The following is a 20,755-nucleotide window of genomic DNA, read 5'->3' as shown; positions in this document are numbered from 1 at the left end:
TGAACTTGCAAGACAGTTCCTGCAGCAGGTACTTTGTGCCCTCAGTGCTTTTTTTCTCTCTTCCATCAACTTCGGTTTAGTTGGATATGACAAGCGTAACTCCAATTTGTATAATCAATTTTCACAACTTTAAATACTCTCTATATTACTTATAATACCTAATACAATGTAAGTGCTATGTAAATAGTTGTCATACTATATGTTTTTTATTTGTATTCTTTTTTATTGTTGAATTTTTTTCCCCAAATATTTTCCATCAGCAATTGGTTAAATCCATGATGAGGAATCCACAGATACAGGAGGGTCAAGTGTAATTAGCACATCAAGATTCCAATCTTGGCCTAACTTCCAAAACCATGTTGTTTCTACCATTCTCTGCTGTCTGCCAAATTGTACAAAGAAAAATATAGAATTTTCAAACCCATGAGGAACTCTGCTAACAAAATGTCTTACTAGCTCCACTATCAATCTGATAAGCTCCTGAGGGGACAAATGACAAAATCTAAAGAATATGTATACAGAATCTGCTCTCTCTAGAATAAAGAGGGAGATTTCAAATTCAGAAAATAGAAGTTAGGAAGTTCAACAAAGGCTGGAGTGGTGGCTCACATCTGTAATCCTACCCCTTTGGTACACAGAGGGTGGAGGATTGCTGAGGCCAAGAGTTTGAGGCCAGCCTCAGCAACAAAGTGAGACCCCCTTCCCTGCAAAAAATACAAAATGAGCCTAGCATGATGATGCGCAGCTGTACTTCCAGCTACTCAGGAAGCTGAGACAGGAGGATTGTTTGAGCCAAAAATTCTAGGTTACAGTGAGCTGTGATCACGCCACTGCACTCAAGCCTGGGCAAAGAGTAAGAACCTGTTTCAAAAAAAGAAAAAGTTCAATAGAACTCTGATCTGAGACAACAATTCAATTCAAAAATACAACACTCCTTTTCTGGTTTATAATGTGGCTTCATATGAACGAGCTGCCATCCTGAACTAATTAAAACATCAGTTGCAAACCAAACTTGGCAATTTGATTACTTACTAATTTAAATAAAGCATTGCAAAGGGCACATGATAACTGTATGCATAAATCATGAGAATTTCTCCAATTTTAATAAATCATATTTTTAGCAGATAAGCCACAGTTAAAAGTTAGTTTATGTGCCAATTAAGGAAGCTATAATCATAAACAATTTGCCTATGCCTGGAATAAAATTTAATCAATTTAGAATCATTTCCTTTTCATCTGTGCAAAGAAAAGAGTAGCAAGTTATCTATGTAATTATGACCAAGTATTTGAAAAAATAAAAAGTATTAGAATTCAAGGACTAGAGTAGAACTCGGCATCAACTGGAAATCCAACATGCCCTAATAATTCAGGCACTTCCATAGGTGCTGCTTAGCCCTTGAAATGTCTCCTGCATAGCCAAGAAGGCTAATGAAAGATAAAGATTTATTACAACTTTTGCTAAGTGTCACAGAACACAGAGAATAATGAAATTCTGTAGATTTAATTGATTTTATTATCTTGATACCCATCTTCTCAAAATGGTACCAGGTCCTTCTGTTGTAGATGTTATCTGACTTAATTTTCCCATTAGAATCAAATTGTTATCAAGAGCCAGAAGTGTAGGTACAGAATGAGGTAAAATGTCTAAAATAATACAAGTTAAGGCTCAGTTAGAAAAGCCAAGAAAACACTTAGATGCTCTGTTTTATTCATGAGACTGTGCTAGAAATCATTGACAGAAATGAACCAGTCAGGAAATCTCAGCCAAAGCCAAAGATTTCTCTAGAATTCAGTCTTCTCTCTTGAGTGTAGCTATATCATGCAACCTAATAATAAAGTCCAGAAACCATATTTTTCATAATTTTATGACAATGCACAGACATGTTCAATGCTATAATGGCTGTATTAATAGAAATCAAAGCATAGCACTCTGTCTCTGAATATAACAGAGGCAATGAAAACTTGCAGCCTAGCCAACTATGCTTAACTTTAAGTAGCAGCAGAATTGAATAGCGTAGGAAACCTCCTCTCATGGTTGCTTAGGCACTCATTTTTCCAGCTCTTAATTTTTCCTTAATTTTCCTTTTTAAGCCACAGAAGCACTAAATAAAATTTGGGAAATAATCAAAAATCATCGCCCATATCCCTGCCATCTTAAAACAGTTACCATTTGTAATATTCTCATAGTAGGCACACAAGGCCTATGTCCAATAGGACATAACCTAGGAGTGGGAGAAGAAGCAGGAAGTAGTCCCTACCCCTCCATTTATACTCACTCATCCCAGGCCCCCTAAATGTTGGAATGGTTCTGCTATGACACCCTTACCTTCTTTTCCCAGATTCAATAGAGTTCTCTAAAGTAGACCACTGGGTTAAAAGTAAACTGACCAACTAATCAACAACAACAGAAAAAAAAAAAAAACCCAAAACTTCATTTTCCAAAGTTATTTGTAAACTAACCTCTTTTGCACACCTGTCATATACTGCCAAAAATTATCATTTGCCAAATTTAAAGTCCTGTGCCATAAGAGGTGATTTGAATTTGCAAAAAGGACAGTAGCATGGGGAGCAGCTGACTTCACTTCTAATCTATACCATCAAAACCCTGCTCTAGGGCCGGGTGCAGTGGCTCACACCTGTAATCTAGCACTTTGGGTGGCTGAGGTGGGCAGATCACCTGATGTCAGAAGTTCGAGACCAGCCTGGAGAACATGGTGAAACCCCCTATCTATTAAAAATATAAAAATTAGGTGGGCGTGGTGGCACACACCTGTAGTCCCAGCTACTGGGGAGGCTGAAGCACAAGAATGGTTTGAATCCAGGAGGCAGAGGTTGCAGTGAACCGAGATCATACCACTGCACTCCAGCTTAGGCTACAGAGCAAGACCCTGCTCTATGAATTAGAGATCATTTTTCTTGCCTGCATTTTGTTTCTTTTTTTTTTTTTTTTTTGAGACTTCATTAGATGAACTTCAATGTCCTTTTTATTTCTAATTTCTATTAACCAACGCAAACCTAACTTTTAAAATGCATTACTTTTTGTTCAAGTTCCTGGAGACTTTTACTGATCCCCCTATTTGGTATACAAATGTTTGGGTGTTGGGTGTTTGTTCTTGACTTTTCATAGTTTATTTGAACTTGAGTCCCTTTTAAGTGAAGAACATTATGGGGAAGAGAACAAAGAAAGAATGAATGGCTTCTCTCTCAAAATATTTATGAAACAAAATGAGACTCACAACCTGACACTTAGCTTTTCTACACCTAGGCAAACAGGGGTCAATATACATCTAGTGCTAATTAAATTAAATATCCAAATACTGGGTTTTCAACAAACACAAATTAAGAAGAGTGAACTATACTACTTACTTGGAATATCAACAACAGCCTAAGTAACAGAATAATAAACCTGGATAAGAAAAATGCTGTGCTTAAGGACTTTCCCTGGTTACATACTGATTACTATCGCAGTTGATGCTGATCAGTGGGGTTTTTCATCCCTAGGGAAAGAATATCTATTTCCATCCCAGGATGCAGACTTTTACTAATGACTACAATTAAAGCCACTGTTCAATTAAGGCTTGAACAGTAGATGGTAACTACATAGTATAACTATTAGCGAGAATTTGGAACATAATCAATGAAACAAAATCAATATTTACCATCCAAATTTTAAGTGACCTCCAAAAAAATGACATGATATTACATAATCTTTACATAATCCTTAATAAATTATGAGAAATTCTTAAATTGTGTTTTATGTAAATTGTTAGCAGAAACATGATTTTCCCTGAGTTTTGCTATTTGGTATAGATCATAACCCTAAGGAAAAACAAAGCCTTCAGTGTTGTTCTTCTCTGGTGGGAAGTTAAATAAGACAGTGCTCAGGAAGGGAACGTCGTATTTGCTCTCCCAACAGAGAACTAGACTGAGATATCCTCACATGCTTCTATCTATAAAATCTAGAATGACAAAGAATTTAAAAAGAAGTCAAACTCAAGAATGTTTAAAAAATTCTACTTAGTGGATTTTTATAGTCAATACAAAATAGTCTTACGGTTCTTTCAGCATATATACTTAAATTCAGCCTATTAAAATAGGATAATATGAATTAAATTTATTAACCAAAATTAGTAGTACATGGTGCTAAAACGATTGGTTGATTCAGTGGCAGTATTTATAAGTACACTATAAATAATCCCCAAACTGGCGATCATCTTCAGAAACTTTAAATTTTTAATGTAGCTCAAGTCTGACTCTAAGCTTTTGGATATTCCATCTTAAGAAGCTCCCATCCCTTATTCCCACTTTCCAGCCCACTATATTATAGAAATATTCTCATGTAGCTTTATTTGTTACATTTATATCTTTATTGCATCCCACTCATCTGCATTTGTACAAGCATTGCAAAAAGATACACAGCAAACTGTTAACATTGGTTATCTAGACTTTGCCTTTTTATCTGGACTGCACTTTTATACTGTATAACTGGATCTGTTATTTATTGCTTAATAAGGCTGGGCGCAGTGGCTCATGGCTGTAATCCCAGCACTTTGGGAGGCCGACGAGAGATCGCTTGAGCTCAGGAGTTCAAGACCAGCCTGGACAACATGGCGAAACCCCATCTCTACCAAAAATACAAAAAATAGTTGGGCATGGTGACATATACCTGTTGTCCCAGCTATTTTTTTTTTTTAATTGCATTTTAGGTTTTGGGGTACATGTGAAAAACATGCAAAGTTGTTGCATAGGTGCATTCATGGCAGTGTGATTTGCTGCCTCCCTCCCCCTCACCCATATCTGGCATTTCTCCCCATGCTATCCCTCCCCAACTCCCCCCTCCGCTGTCCCCCCACTCCCCCGCAACAGACCCCCGTGTATAGTGCTCCCCTCCCTGTGTCCATGTGTTCTCCTTGTTCAACACCCTCCTATGAGTGAGAACATGTGGTGTTTGGTTTTGTGTTCTTGTGTCAGTTTGCTGAGAATGATGGTTTCCAGGTTCATCCATGTCCCTACAAAGGACGCGAACTCCTCATTTTTAATGGCTGCATAATATTCCATGGTGTATATGTGACACATTTTTCCTGTCCAGTCTATCATCGATGGGCATTTGGGTTGGTTCCAGGTCTTTGCTATTGTAAACTGTGCTGCAATGAACATTCGTGTGCATGTGTCCTTAGAGTAGAACGATTTATAATCCTTTGGATATATGCCCAGTAACGGGATTGCTGGGTCAAATGGAATTTCTATTTCTAGGTCCTTGAGGAATCGCCACACTGTTTTCCACAGTGGTTGAACTAATTTACACTCCCACCAACAGTGTAAAAGTGTTCCTATTTCTCCACATCCTCTCCAGCATCTATTTTCTCCAGATTTTTTAATGATCGCCATCCTGACTGGCGTGAGATGGTATCTCAATGTAGTTTTGATTTGCATTTCTCTAATGACCAGTGATGATGAGCATTTTTTCATATGTTTGTTGGCCTCTTGTATGTCTTCTTTTGTAAAGTATCTGTTCATATCCTTCGCCCATTTTTGAATGGGCTTGTTTGTTTTTTTCTTGTAAATCTTTTTTAGCTCGTTGTAAATTCTGGATATCAGCCCTTTGTCAGATGGGTAGGCTGCAAAAATTTTTTCCCATTCTGTTGGTTGCCGATTCACTCTATTGACTGTTTCTTTTGCCGTGCAGAAGCTGTGGAGTTTGATTAGGTCCCATTTGTCTATTTTGGCTTTTGTTGCCAATGCTTTTGGTGTTTTGGTCATAAAGTCCTTGCCTACGCCTATGTCCTGAATGGTTTTGCCTAGGTTTCCTTCTAGTGTTTTTATGGTGTTAGGCCTTATGTTTAAGTCTTTAATCCATCTGGAGTCAATTTTAGTGTAAGGTGTCAGGAATGGATCGAGTTTCTGCTTTCTGCATATGGTTAGCCAGTTTTCCCAACACCACTTATTGAACAGGGAATCCTTTCCCCATTGCTTGTTTTTATCAGGTTTGTCAAAGATCGGGTGGTTGTAGATATGTTGTGTCGCCTCCGACGCCTCTGTTCTGTTCCATTGGTCTATATCTCTGTTTTGGTACCAGCCATGCTGTTTTGATTACCGTAGCCTTGTAGTAGAGTTTGAAGTCCGGTAGTGTGATGCCTCCTGCTTTGTTCTTTGTCCCAGCTATTAAGGAGGCTGAGGTGGGAGGTTCACTTGAGCCCAAGAGGCGGAGATTGCAGTGAGCTGCGATTACACTACTGTACTCTAGCCTGGGCAAGAAAGAGTGACCCAGTCAAAGAAAGAAAAGAGAAAGAGAAAGAGAAGAAAAAGAGAGAAAGAAAAAGAAAGAAAGAAAGAGAAAGAGAGACAGAAAGAAAAAACGGATGGAAAGAAAGGGGAAAAGAATAAACAAAGATTACTGTCTAGCTTTAAAAAACAGTAAATGTAAACATTACCATCTTCACTGCCAAACTGGGAAAAGGAATAACATAAAACAATCCATTGGGGAGTATTCAAATGTACTCGCAAAAGCCAAATATTCATCCAGATTCTAAATAACCAGTCCTTAAAAACTATAGAATAGCAACATTTTTTTTTCTTTTTCCTCAAATGATTTAACCAAATGGAACAATAAATAAACCCATATTCCATGCCAGATAAAATTAAACTGTCGTTCACCTAAAGATCAAGCTTAGGCTAATTAGTAAAAGGGGCCAGACCAGACGGTGATAACCAGCCCACCGGAAAGAGAAGCACATGATTAAGCAAGCAGATGGCCACTTGCAATTTAATGAGCAGACACTTTTTGATTTGGTTTGATGGCCCAGCTAGGGAAGGTCTTTAGCTTAAGCTTTTCCCTTGAGAAGCCTGGATGGCTGGACTCCAGTGATTTGTTCAGGTTAGAGCCCTTTTCCTCCCAGAAATGGCTTCCACAATTCATAAAAACCTTAATGTTTATATCAAACAAGCACAGATCAGGGCTCCATACTCCTTCAGATGGCATGCTAACTTACTCTTTACTTCTGGCCTCTGGAAAGCAGAGTGGAAGGAAAAAAAGTCTTTTTCATCTTCCAGCAATCTCGTTTAAAAAAAAATTAGACAAAATTATATCTTATTTAAATCATTTTAAGATCCACCTCAAGTCAATGTTAGCAATAATTTGTCGACAGCCATATGAAGGTAGAATCAGGCCACAGGATAAGGCCCAAGGATAGAAACAGATGAGCTCAGGAGACAGAAACAAGGTACGGATTTAAAAAGGGGCCATAAACATGCCTTCAAATATTTCTCAATTTTGTTTAAAATTAGCATGTCCTATATCATTTATGATCCGCTCCAAAAGGTCTTCCCTGGAGCGAACTGTCCATACAAATAAAAAAGTGTCTGTTTATTAAATTGCAAGTGGCTATCACATATAATAGAAAGAAATCCCAAATAAAATCATAGATATTTTTGACAAGGTATAAGCAGAATATATACACCTTTAAGTATTTTCTCTTTCATGTAAACATTTATAAAAACCAGGTGAAGAAACAAATGTGTAGAAAGGGAATTATGGTTCAGTCCAGCTATGAGTTTTTCAAGGGGTTGTTGCTCAAAAAGTAATGAAATAAATAAAAACTGGTGGCTTTTAAAGTCAGTCTGAGGTCTTGGGTTTTGTTTTTTGTTTCTTTTTCTAGCTTTATATATATATACAAAGCTAGAGAATGTAAAGAATATAATAATTATATAATATATTATATAATATATTATATATAGTATAAGATGTAATAAATATATATTATATAATGTGTATATTATATTCTTTTTCTAGCTTTATATATGTATGTATATATATGTGTTAAATATTTATATATAAACATATATAAAGCAAGAAAAAGAATGTTTTAAGTGTATAGAAAATACATAATATATGAAATAATATACTACACACATAATAAATATTTAAATATATATTTAATCATGCATATATTTATGGTTCTCTGTATTAATTCCCCTTAAAAATCGAAATTTTCCAAATTATTTCTCCCAGAGTCAATATCCTTTTCATTCACAGCAAGTTCTAAATTGAAGACTCACAAATTAAAACTCAAACCTTTTTTCCCAAATAACTTCACAAACATGTTGAACAGGAAAAGGAAGTTAGAGTTAGGAACTACGAGGCTATAAGAATTTTTCTTTTCTAAAGGATTTGATATGACTGCCAACAATTCCGTGGTTTTAGCTGCTTTCAAAAAAAGGAATGTGATAATAGCTCCTGGGTGGAATAATTTTGGCTGGACTTGATTAAATCTAAGCTTAAAACTTACAGAGAACAGCTTGGACTGCATTTTTTTTTTTTTTTTAAGAAACAGCATTACATTTCATTTTATTTTGTCTTTGCCAGATTTGGGGCCTTTGGGAGTCTGGCACTAGATTAGACACTAACAATGCGAGCTGTAATACCCTGGGTAATATGAGTTACATAACTCTAATCAACACTAATGAGGGTGTGTCTCTCTAAAACCCTGCACGTGTAATTTTGGAAAGGAGTCTTCAACAATTTTAAGGCCCTTTCCTTTCACAAAGGGCTGTCCTATTCAGCTCCCAGAAAGTAGTCATTCCACAAAAGCACTGGGCACACCCAGCTGGTATTTTTGTTTGTATTCTATTGTCTTTTTCTTTTGGTAAATAAATCATCTTACATTCTCTAGAAAAGCATCTACATTTTGCATCCAGTATCTTAAACTTTGTTCTTGACATTTTTCTGGTGACTTCAGGACACATGATTTTAATAACACAGGTGAGAATTTTAGAATACTAAAAAAAAACAACTATATGTTAGAAAGCCCCTCAATTCTTTGTTTTAAAAAATCTAATACAAATAATATTAAATATTAAATATTGTTCCATGAATTTCTGGTTCCAGGACAAGATGGATTTTTCCCCACTCCTTCTGCTAAGTTCAGTGAGAATCTCTGGATATTATATATTAAATACACATAAAAAGACTCTGAAAGGTAGAACAAAAAAAGCAGTCCATCTATGGACCTCATGATCCAAGAAGGATGCAGTGGTAAGTTTCCTGAGTTTTCTTTTTCTTCACATATTCCAGACTTAGAGCTGGAAAAGCCAGTAACTCAGAAATGCCAAACAGCCCAGAAACAAACAAACAAAATCTCTCAAGAAAAGCACACACTCTCTAGTCAAAAGACCTAGAAGAAGCAAACCAGAAGGAGAGAAAACTTTTTTAGACAGTAACTACTCTACTCCAACCAAATACCATGAAAAAAATGTGAACACCGTCAAGCCCCATTAGCAAAGGCCAAAGAGCAAATGAGAAGCCTACACTTCCACCCACATCCAACTGTAATAACGTATCACTCCCTCTGCCAAGCCTGTGTCAGAGAAGAATAAGAGGGGAGCTGGGACTTTCATCCCTGCTTGACAGTAACAAGATGCTCTTCTCCCTACTCAGGTAGTTTCAGAGAAGGCTGAGTGAAAAGCCTGGACTTTCACCACCACCCAGAGTTGATGACGCCCACTCCCTCCACAATACAGCATCAGTGGTGGCCACCTGGAGAACAGTAACAAGATGCCCCTCCCTGTCCCAGCCAGTGTGGTGTCAGCAGAGGTCCAGAAAGAAAACGGAACTCCCATCTCTATCCATTAGTAACAAGACAGACTCTCCAACCTGGGTGTCAGCAAATGCCAAGTGGGGAACCTGGACTCCAACTCCAATATGGCAGTAACGAGGTGGTACTACTCTTGCCCCACCAATGTGATTTCATAGGAGGCCTGCTGAAAATACAAGAGGTAAATAGGATCCAGAGTAGTCTCATAACAAAATACCTAAAATGTGCTGGATATAATTGAAAATCACTCATCATACCAAAAAATCACTCATCATACCCTCATCATACCAAGAACCAGGAAAATCTCAACTTGAATGGGAAAAGATAATCAAGTCACTGACACTGAAATGATACAAATGTTGGAATTATCTCACAAGAATTTTAAAACAGCCATCACAAAAATGGCTAACTACCGACTTGAAACAAATGAAAAATACAAATGAAATAAAGCAAGTCTCAGCAAAGAAACAGAAGATATAAAGAAGAACAAAATTGAAATTTTAGAACTGAAAAATACATAACAAAAATTTTAAAACTCACCAAATGGACTGAACAGCAGAATGGGGAGGACAGATTAAACAATCAGTGAATTTGAAGATAGAGCAATAGAAATTACCAATTTACCAATCTGAACAACAAAGAGAAAATAGACTGAAAAAAATACGAAGAGAATTTAAGAATTTGTGGGACTATAACAAAAGCTGTAACATTGATGTAACTTTGGTCTGAGAAGGAAAGAGAAAAAAGGGCAGAACTGAAAAGGTAGTTTTTAAATGTATGCCTAAAAATTTCCCAAAGTTGGCAAAAGACATAAACGTACAGATTCAAGAACATAAATAAACTGTAAACAGAATAAACACAGAGAAATCTACGCCATGACACAGAATGGTCAAACTAAAAACTAAAGATGAAGAAAGTCTTGAAAGCAACGACAGTAAAAAACATCTTACCTATTTTGGGTGGTGAGTGGAAGGCAGTGGAAGAAATAATTTCATTGTCAGCAGATTTATCCAGTAAAAATAACCTTCAAAAATGAACTGATACTCTCATTTTGCTCATGCATCATTTCTTGACTTACTCCACATCTTTCTTTTGTTGTTTGAGAATCTTTAAGACAGTTGTTCTTAAATCTTTGTCTAGTAGATCTGCCATCAGATCTTTTTCAGGGACAGTTTCTGTTTATTTTTTAAATGAGCAAAACTTTCCTGCTTCTTTGTTTTCCTTGTGATTTTGTTGTTGTCAAAAATTGGATGTTCAAATCAAATAACTCTGAAAATCATATTCTTCCTTTGCTATTTTTCTGCCATTGTTTCTGTTATTCTTTTTGTTTTTCTGATTGTTGTAGGCTCTTTCGGTGCCTTTTTCTAAGCATGTGTGGTCACTTTCTAATTGTGCTCATATATCCAGTTGCTTTTGAATGCTCCAGTCTTTAATATCTGGCTCCCAAAAGGGAAAAATGAGAAAAATGCAGGAGTAGGGAAAATAGAGAAATGGCCCCTTACATCCCCTGGATGTCACTTCAGTCAGAAGGCGAAAGGTTTGCAACAATGCGGGAGGTGTAGCAGAAGCAGCAACAATGGAGTGAGGTGATCAAAAGCAGCACTCAGCAATCAAGAGCACAGATCCCCCATATTTGGAGGACAGGGTCCTTTTTGTCCTCCCTGGCTTCCACAAGCTATGTGCAAGCTGCTCCAGGAATACATAACTATCATAGGACTGGAGGTGAAGGATAGGTAACTGTTACTGTCCTAAGAGCTGAAATTGATTTAACTTAACAGCAGTTTACTTGTGTAAGCCATTCTGTAGACATTGTAAGCCTTCAATAGATGCCAGAGTTCCAAAAATATTTACATCAGATTCTGCCAGTGCAGTTACTGTCAGATTCCTGACTTTTTACACTGCCATCTTCCCAGAATCCTCCTAGTCTTAAAATTGTACTCTTTAATGAGATCTAACTCTTTACCCAGTTTCCCCAATTGCTACAACTTATGGTTAAATAAGATGGTTATATAAAGTATATAGATGTTTACATCTTATGTGCATCTTCTCCAATGACAAAACCACTGGGGAAAACTTGATAAAGGGTACATAGGACTTCTCTACCATTTTTGCAGCTACCTATGAATCTTTAGTTATCTCAAAAATAAAACAAAAAACAAACAGAAAAAAAAAACTTGCCAAAATTGAAATTCAGGCTCTATCACTGTCTGTGTGAACTTGGGCTCATTAACCAATCTGTGCCTTGGTTTGGTCATCCATAAAATAACAATGTCTACCAAATTATGGTAATAAATAACTGAAATAACAGATCAAAAGAAAAACTGTTTAATTAGATCCCAGTTGTCACTTTTTGCTTTCGTTGCAATTGCTTTTGGCATCTTCATCATGAAATCTTTACCTGTGCCTATGTCTTGAATGATACTGTCTAGGTTGTCTTCCAGGGTTTTTATAGTTTTGGGTTTTACGTTTAAGTCTTTAATCCATTTCCAGTTAATTTTTGTAAATGGTGTAAGGAAGGGGTCCAGTTTCAATCTTCTGCATATGGCTAGCCAGTTTTCCCTGCACCATTCATTGAATAGGGAATCCTTTCCCCATTGCTTGTTTTTGTCTGGTTTGTCAAAGATCAGATACTTGTAGGTGTGTCTTGTTTCTGGGTTCTCTACTCTGTTCCATTGGTCTATGTGTCTGTTTTGTACTAGTACCATGCTGTTTCTGGTTGCTGTAGCCCTGTAGTATAGTTTCAAGTTGGATAGTGTGATGCCTCCAGCTTTTTTCTTTGTGCTTAAGATTGCCTTGGCTTGTTTGTTGTTCCATATGACTTTTAAAATAGTTTTCTCTAGATCTGTGAAGAATGCCAATAGTAGTTTAATAGTAATATCATTGAGTCTATAAATTGCTTTGGGCAATACGGTCATTTTAATAATACTGATTCTTCCTATCCTTACTGATATGACTTTTAAAATAGTTTTCTCTAGATCTGTGAAGAATGCCAATAGTAGTTTAATAGTAATATCATTGAGTCTATAAATTGCTCTGGGCAATAGGGCCATTTTAATAACACTGATTCTTCCTATCCATGAGCATGGGATGTTTTTCCATTTCTTTGTGTCTTCTCTGTTTTCTTTGAGCAGTGTTTTGTAGTTCTCCTTGTAGAGATCTTTCACCTCCCTAGTTAGCTGTATTATTATGTATTTTATTGCTTTTGTGGCAATTGTGAATGGGAGTTTATTCTTGATTTGTCTCATGGCTTGACTGTTGTTGGTATATAGGAATGCTAGTAGTTTTGGCACATTAATTTTATATGCTGAGACTTTGCTGAAGTTGTTATTATTAAAAAATCAAAAGATAACAGATACTAGTGAGATTGTGGAGAAAAGGGAAAGCTTATGAACTGTTGGCAGGACTGTAAATGTGGAAGACAGTGTGGTGATTCCTTAAAGACCTAAAGACAGAAATACCATTCAACCTAGCAATACCATTACTGGGATCCCACTATACCCAAAGGAATATAAGTCATTCTACCATAAAGACACATGCAATCGTATGCTTACTGCAGCACTATTCACAATAGCAAAGACATGGAAGCTACCCAAATGCCCATCAATGATAGACTGGATAAAGAAAATATGTAGTACATATACATCATGGAATACTATGCATCCATAAAAAAGAACAAGATCATGTCCTTTGCAGGGACATGGATGGAGCTGGAGATCATTATCCTTAGCAAACTAACAGAGGAACAAGAAACCAAATACCATATATTCTCACTTATAAGTGGAAGCTAAATGATGACAACACATGGACACATAGAGGGGGACAACACAAACTGGGGCCTTTTGGAGGGTGAAGGGTAGGAGGAGGGAGAAGATTAGGAAAAATAACTAATGGGTACTAGGCTTAATACCTGGGTGATAAAATAATCTGCATGACAAACCCCATGACAGAAGTTTACCTATGTAACAAATCTCCACTTGTACCCTTGAATTTAAAATAAAAGTTAAAAAATAAAATAAATAAAAAACAAAAAGAAAAAGAAAAGAAAAGAAAAGAAAAGTCATTCTGTGAGTACTAAGTGATTACTCTTATATCTGTGTTTTTCCTATGTTGTATAGTGGGCAGGATCAATCCTTCTTTCAATCTTTGATTCATGTGCAAATTATACAACTATTATCCAGCACCTATATGACTAATAAAATGTTTTCATCATCTCTCCAACACATCTTAGAAAACATTGTCCTTCAGGATAAACACAAAAGGACTGGACACTGAGTCTACCAAGGTGCAGGCACAGGCAGGCTTATCATCTGACTTTTTTCACACCTTACCTTAATGATAAAAATATGCCTACCAAAGCACAGGATGCTTACAACTCCATGTTATTCATCAAACAAAAGCAAACAAAAACCATATTAATGTTTAATAGATCAAAAGCTGATTAGGAAAACTGGCACATATATAGCCAGACAAATCCAGAGAAAAAGAATAAAATATGAAGCCAAGAAATAAGTCAAGCATATATGGGGAGTTAGTATATGAAAAGGATGTCATCTGAAATTAATGGGGGAAAGATAAACTATTTAATAAATGGCATTGTAATAATCAGATAGCCACCTAGAAAAATACAAATGTTACACCCACATTCTATATCAGGACAAATTCTAAATGGGTTTTACATCTAAGTCTTTAATCCATTTCCAGTTAATTTTCATGAAATTAATATCCATTTCCAGTTAATTTTTGTGAAATTAGACGTGAAAATATAACAATAAAAGTGCTAGAAGAATATAGAATTTTTTAAATAATCTTGAAGTAAGGAAGACTTTTCTAACCACGACACAAAATAAGAAGTCATAGAAGAAACAAATGATAAAATTCACTATATGAAAATCAAAAAGTTCTGCATGGTAAAAACAAAACAAACAAAAACAAATCCAAAAAACAAAAAATAAGTGAGGAAAAAAATACTCGTATAACACAGTAACAGAAGATCAATAATCTTATTTTTTTAAATGCATATTACTATTTCTTATAACATTGCTTATAATAGCAAAATATTAGAAACAACCTAAATTTTCATCACTAGGAGGCTGATTGAATGAATAAATTATGGTTTAATAAATTATATGTTATAGAATATTAGGCAATTGTAACAAAACTGAGAAAGCTCTTTAAGTAAATAATATGGAAAGATCTTTAGGTATATTATTAGCTTTCTAAAAAGCAAAGTGAAAATCGGGTGTATAGTATGCTACCTTTTGCGTAAAAGGGGTAAAATACAGAAACATATTTTTTGATTGCTTATGTAGACATAAAGAAACTCTAATATGATTTATAATAAACCAATTATGTTGGCTATCCAGAGGGTAGGCAGGTAAGTGGGAAATGAATAGGTAATTATAATTTTTCATCTTATACCTTTTGCAATTTTTTGAACCATTAAAAACTTATCTGTTCAAAAATTGGATTAAAAACAATATTTAAGCAGATGAGGAAAATATCATTTTATTCATTTTAACCTCCACTAAAAAACATCCCAAGAGATTCTTTTTTAAGACTGAAAATATTCTGGAAAACACCTTCTAATCAGGGACCAGGAGACTTAGGATACTACAATAAGCCCCTGGATTAAAATGCTGAAAGATGACTTCCCATTCAGCTGTCTGAGAAATTAGTTAAAATTTACTTTAAATATGAACAATGGGTTGGGTGCAGTATCTCATGCCTATAATCCCAGCACTTTGGGAGGCTGAGGTGGAAAGATTGTTTGAGCCCAGGAGTTCAAGACCAGTCTGGACAATATGACAAGACTCCGTATCTACAAAAAATACAAAAATTAGCTAAGTGTGGTGGCACATACCTCTGATCCCAGATACTTGGGAGGCTGAGGAAGAAGGATCCTTGAGCCCAGAAGGCGGAAGCTGCAGTGAGTCATGATTGTGCCACCGTACTCCTGCCTAGGTGACAGGGTGAGACCTTGTCTAAAAAAAAAGTAATGATAAAGTAACGTGAAACATGAACACCATGTAATGTTTTGCAAATCTTAAAGGCATTAACAATTGAACCATATAAAATTCTGAGACCTAGCAATGCCATACTCTATTAAAGGGACATAAAATATAAGAAAAAGATAACAATTAAGGTAGGCAATTGTCAGGGAGAGAAAAAGGCTTTGCAGTAGACAGGTGACTAGTAGAAAAATATCAAAGATCTGCAGTTCATTACAGGTGTAACTAAAGTTTGAGAAAAGTATTCCAGCAGTTCATTATATGTGTGAACTCTGTGTGTGTGTGCTTATTTGTTCATTTATTTATTTATTGTATTCATTTATTCATTCCAAATTGGCAACTTTTCCTTTCATTTTAAATACACAAATTAAAAGCAGAAGGAAATTATATTCCCAAAAGTTATAGACCTACAGATATAAAAATTGACTTAGAGGCTGGGAGCCCTGGCTCACACCTGTAATCTCAGTGTTACTGGTGGAGGGTGTCCAGGTTCTTGGTGTCTTGAACAAAGAATTGGACAAAATGCACAAACAAAGCAAGGAAACAATGAATCAACAAAAGCAGAGATTTATTGAAAACAAAAGTATACTCCACAGGGCAGGAATGGGCTCAAGCATAGGGACTCAACAGTCTGGTTACAGAATTTTCTGGGGTTTAAATACCCACTAGAAATTTCCTATTGGTTACTTGGTGTACACCCTATGTAAATGAATCAGTTCTAGTGGGTGCAGAAAGTGGCCAATCAGAGGCTGAAGTGAAGTTACAAAGTTACATCCTATGCAAATGTCTGATTGGTTGTGGAAAGCAACCAATCAGAGGCTTAAGTAAAATTACAAAGTTATACTCCTATGCAAATGACTTGGCCCATGACCAGCCTGATTGGTTGCAGGAGGGGACCAATCAGAGATACTTTCAATTTTTCATCTGCCAGGCAGAAAAGCAGCAGCAATGCAAAGGGAATAGCCTCTGGTCCTTTTATTACTTGGGCATGAAATTTGGGGTTTTCCTTTTGATTTACTTCTAAGAAGTCAGTGTGAATTGGCCTTAGGTTCCCCCGCTCCAGATCCTATTCTCCTGCCTCACCAGCACTTTGGGAGGCCAAGGCAGGCAGATCACTTGAGGTTAGGAGTTCAAGACCAACCTGGTCAACATGGCGGAATCCTGTCTCTACAAAAAGATACAAAAATTAGCCAGATGTGGTGGCACATGCCTGTAATCCCAGCTGCTCTGGAGGCTGAGGCATGAGAATCGCTTGAACCCAGGAGATGGAGGTTGCAGTGAGCCAAGATCACACCACTGCACTCCAGCCTAGGTTACAGAGTGAGACTGTCTCAAAATATATATATATACATTTAGAGCAGCAGTCTTTACAGAACATTAAACTAAATTATAAGATGGGAGACAGCATAATTATAATATTGATAAGTGACCACACAAAGCAAACATTATCATTCCTAAAACAATGAATATTAAGTCCAGAGAGGTTATAAACATACACTTTCTTAACAGTCATTTGTGCCTAAGCTTTAGTTATTAAGTTAAATTATTTACATCTAAACCATGGAAAGAATTAACAATTTTTTCTGAAATATTTTTCTTCAAAAGAAGCAAGAAAAGGAAATTTTACAATGAGTAACATAAGCTTTGGATGGAAATCTGACAATATAAAATTGGATTTTAAATTTTTTGTGGGGCTGGGCACGGTGGCTCACGCCTGAGGTCCTCAGCACTTTGGGAGGCTGAGGCAGGTGGATTATGAGGTTAGGAGATTGAGACCAGCTTGGCCAACATGGTGAAACTCCATCTCTACTAAAAATACACAAATTAGCCGGGCATGGTGGCACATGCACTTGTAATCCCAGCTGCTCAGGAAGCTGAGGCAGGAGAATCACTTGAACTTGGGAGGTGGAGGTGGCAGTGAGCCAAGATCACACCACTGCACTCCAGCCTGGGTGACGAGTAAGACTGTTTCAAAAAAAAAAAAGGTTTGTGGAAGTTGTAAATTTAAGTCTGTATTTGTCAGCTATAAAGTAGCCTACAAATTAAAAAATATTTACATTAATCTGGTGATATGGTTTGGCTGTATCTCCACTCAAATCTCATCTTGAATTGTAGTTCCAATAATCCCCACATGTCATGGGAGGGCCCCAGTGGGAGGTAATTGAATCATGGGGGCAGTTAACCCCACACAGTTCTCACAATAGAAATGAGTTCTCATGAGATCTGATGGCTTTACAAAGGGCTTTGCCCTCTTTGCTTGAAACCTCTCATTCCTGCCATCATGTGAAAAACATTGTGTTTGCTTTCCTTTCTTCAATGATTGTAAGTTTCCTGAGGTCTCCCCAGCCATGTAGAACTGTGAGTCAATTAGACCTCTTTCCTTTATAAATTAACCAGTCTTGGGCAGTTCTTTATAGCAGCATGAGAATGCACTAACATATCTGGTTTGTCTTTTATTTTCCATAATCCAAGTTGGGGTTCAGAGTTCTTCCTCAGTTCTCCCCAAGCACTCTACATATACTGTACCTTCTTTTGTTGTTCTAGAATACTCTTGATGTCTCTGTCTCAGCCTAGATGGATTCTAGAGGGCCAGACCCTGTATCTTTTATTTACAGTTGACCCTTAAATAAAAAAAAAAAAAAAATTTGAACTGTGTGAGTCTGTTTATATGTGGATTTCTTCAACCTTTTCCACCCCTGAGATAGCAAGACGAACCCCTCCACTTCTTTTTACTCCTCAGCCTACTCAACATGAAGATGAGAAGACTGAAGACCTTTATGATGATACCCTTCCACTTAATGGATACTAAATATATTTATCTTCCTTACGATTTTCTTTTTTTTTTTTTTTTTTTTTTTTTTTTTTTTTTGAGACGGAGTCTCGCTCTTGTTACCCAGGCTGGAGTGCAATGGCGCGATCTCGGCTCACTGCAACCTCCGCCTCCTGGGTTCAGGCAATTCTCCTGCCTCAGCCTCCTAAGTAGCTGGGATTACAGGCACGCGCCACCGTGCCCAGCTAATTTTTTTTGTATTAGTAGAGACGGGGTTTCACAATGTTGACCAGGATGGTCTCGATCTCTTGACCTCGTGATCCACCCGCCTCGGCCTCCCAAAGTGCTGGGATTACAGGCTTGAGCCACCGCGCCCGGCCACGATTTTCTTAATAACATTTTCTTTTCTCTAGCTTACTTTATTATAAGAATATAGTATGTAATCATATAACATACAAAATAGGTGTCAATCAACTGTTTATGTTATGGGCAAGGCTTGCGGTCAACAGTAGGCTATCCATAGTTAAGTTTGGGGGAAGTCAAAAGTTATATGTGGGCTGGGGCACAGTGGCTCATGCCTATAATCCCAGCACTTTGGGAGGCTGAGGTCAAGGCATGAGGAGCACTTGAAGCCAGGAGTCAAGCAAGACCAGCCTGAGCAACTTAGTGAGACTCCTCTACCACCACCCCACATAATATATATGTATATATGCTAGCCTGGCCTGGTGGTGCACACCTATAATCCAAATTACTCAGGAAGTTGAGGCAGGGGGATCATTTGAGCCTGGGAGTTCGAGGTTGCAGTGAGCTATGGTAATGCCACTGCACTCCAGCACTCCAGCCTGGATAACAGAGTGAGATCCTGTCTAAAAAAAAAAAAAAAAAAAAAAGATATGCAGATTTTTTTTTTTTTTGAAACAGGGTCTGTCTTTGTCACCCAGGCTGGAGTGTGGTGGCATGATCTCGGCTCACTGCAGCCTCTACCTCCCAGGCTCAGGTGATTCTCCCACCTCAGCTTCCTGAGTAGCTGGGACTACAGGCATGCGCCACCATGCCCAGATAATTTTTTGTATTTTTAGGAGAGATGGGGTGTTGCTATGTTGCCCTTGCTGGTCCTGAGCTCATGGACTTAAGCAATCCTCCCACTTCAGCCTCCCAGAGTGCTGGGATTACAGGTGTGAACCACCACGCCCAGCCTATATGCAGATTTTTTGCCTACATGCAATGCATGAGTTCCCCTAACCCCCAAGTTGTTCAAAGGTCAACTGGTACTGTAGTACTCACAGAACGTAGTAGAGTGCCTGGCTCATTGATGCTTAATAAAGATTTTTGTATTTAATTAAGTATTCAAAACTTAAGACATAGTAATACTTTGTATATAAATGACATTTTAAATAGCCAACATTTTCATTTAGGCCAAAGTTATTTTGTTTTCATACACACCATCACTTAAAAAGTGATACTGAATTTATAAGTCTAAATAAGCATAAGAGAAATTCAGCCTTAGGAGATTCACTTTAAAATTCTAGTAAACAAATTCTTCAGGGCTAATTTTCTTTCTCTATTCATATAACTCAAAAGCAGCTGTAATAAAATTTATTGTTTGTTTTGTTTGTTTGTTTGTTTGTTTTGAGATGAAGTTTCACTCTTGTTGCCCAAGCTGGTGCAATCTCGGCTTACTGCAACCATCACTTCCCAGGTTCAAGTGATTCTCCTGCCTCAGTCTCCCAAGTAGCTGGGATTACAGGTGCACGCCACCAGGCTCAACTAATTTTTTTGTATTTTTAGTATAAACGGGGTTTCACCATGTTAGCCAGGTTAGTCTCAAACTCCTGACCTCAGGTGATCGCCTGCCTCGGCCTCCCAAAGTGCTGGGCTTACAGGTGTGAGCTGCTACATCCGGCCATAAAACTTATTCTTTTACAGCATCTTTGTATTCAAGTATTTTGTAGAAAGTATTCGAGATTATTTGGTACCTTAGGATGTTATATAATTTTTATTTTTAATTAAAATATTTGATAAATCCTTTAGACATTTAAAATCCAAATTTCTATGTTTAGAAATTATGTGTTACTGGGAATGAGAAATTACACTGCAGACTTCACCAGGATCCTTCTGAACTTGCCCCACTTTAAATGGCCAACAGGTGGCAGCATGTTCTAGGGAAATATCTCAAGAATCCTGCAACAGTCTTTGTGACGAAAAACAGTCACAGAACTGCCACCAGAACTCTTGGACTGTGGAATGCAGGGTAAAGAAAAATCTATTTATTCTACTGGTTCCAGTCAAACTATTTCTAAAGCAGTAGAGGTCATTGTATGGTTTCAACCATTTTACAATTAGATTCAATATCACCACTAATTATCACCTGCTTGTTAATGCATAAT

The sequence above is a fragment of the Aotus nancymaae genome, unplaced genomic scaffold (genome assembly GCF_030222135.1).
Source record: "Aotus nancymaae isolate 86718 unplaced genomic scaffold, 86718_ANA_hifiasm-v0.15.2.pri h1tg000020l, whole genome shotgun sequence".
Taxonomy (NCBI): Eukaryota; Metazoa; Chordata; class Mammalia; order Primates; family Aotidae; genus Aotus; species Aotus nancymaae.
Note: the sequence above shows the minus strand (reverse complement) of the source record.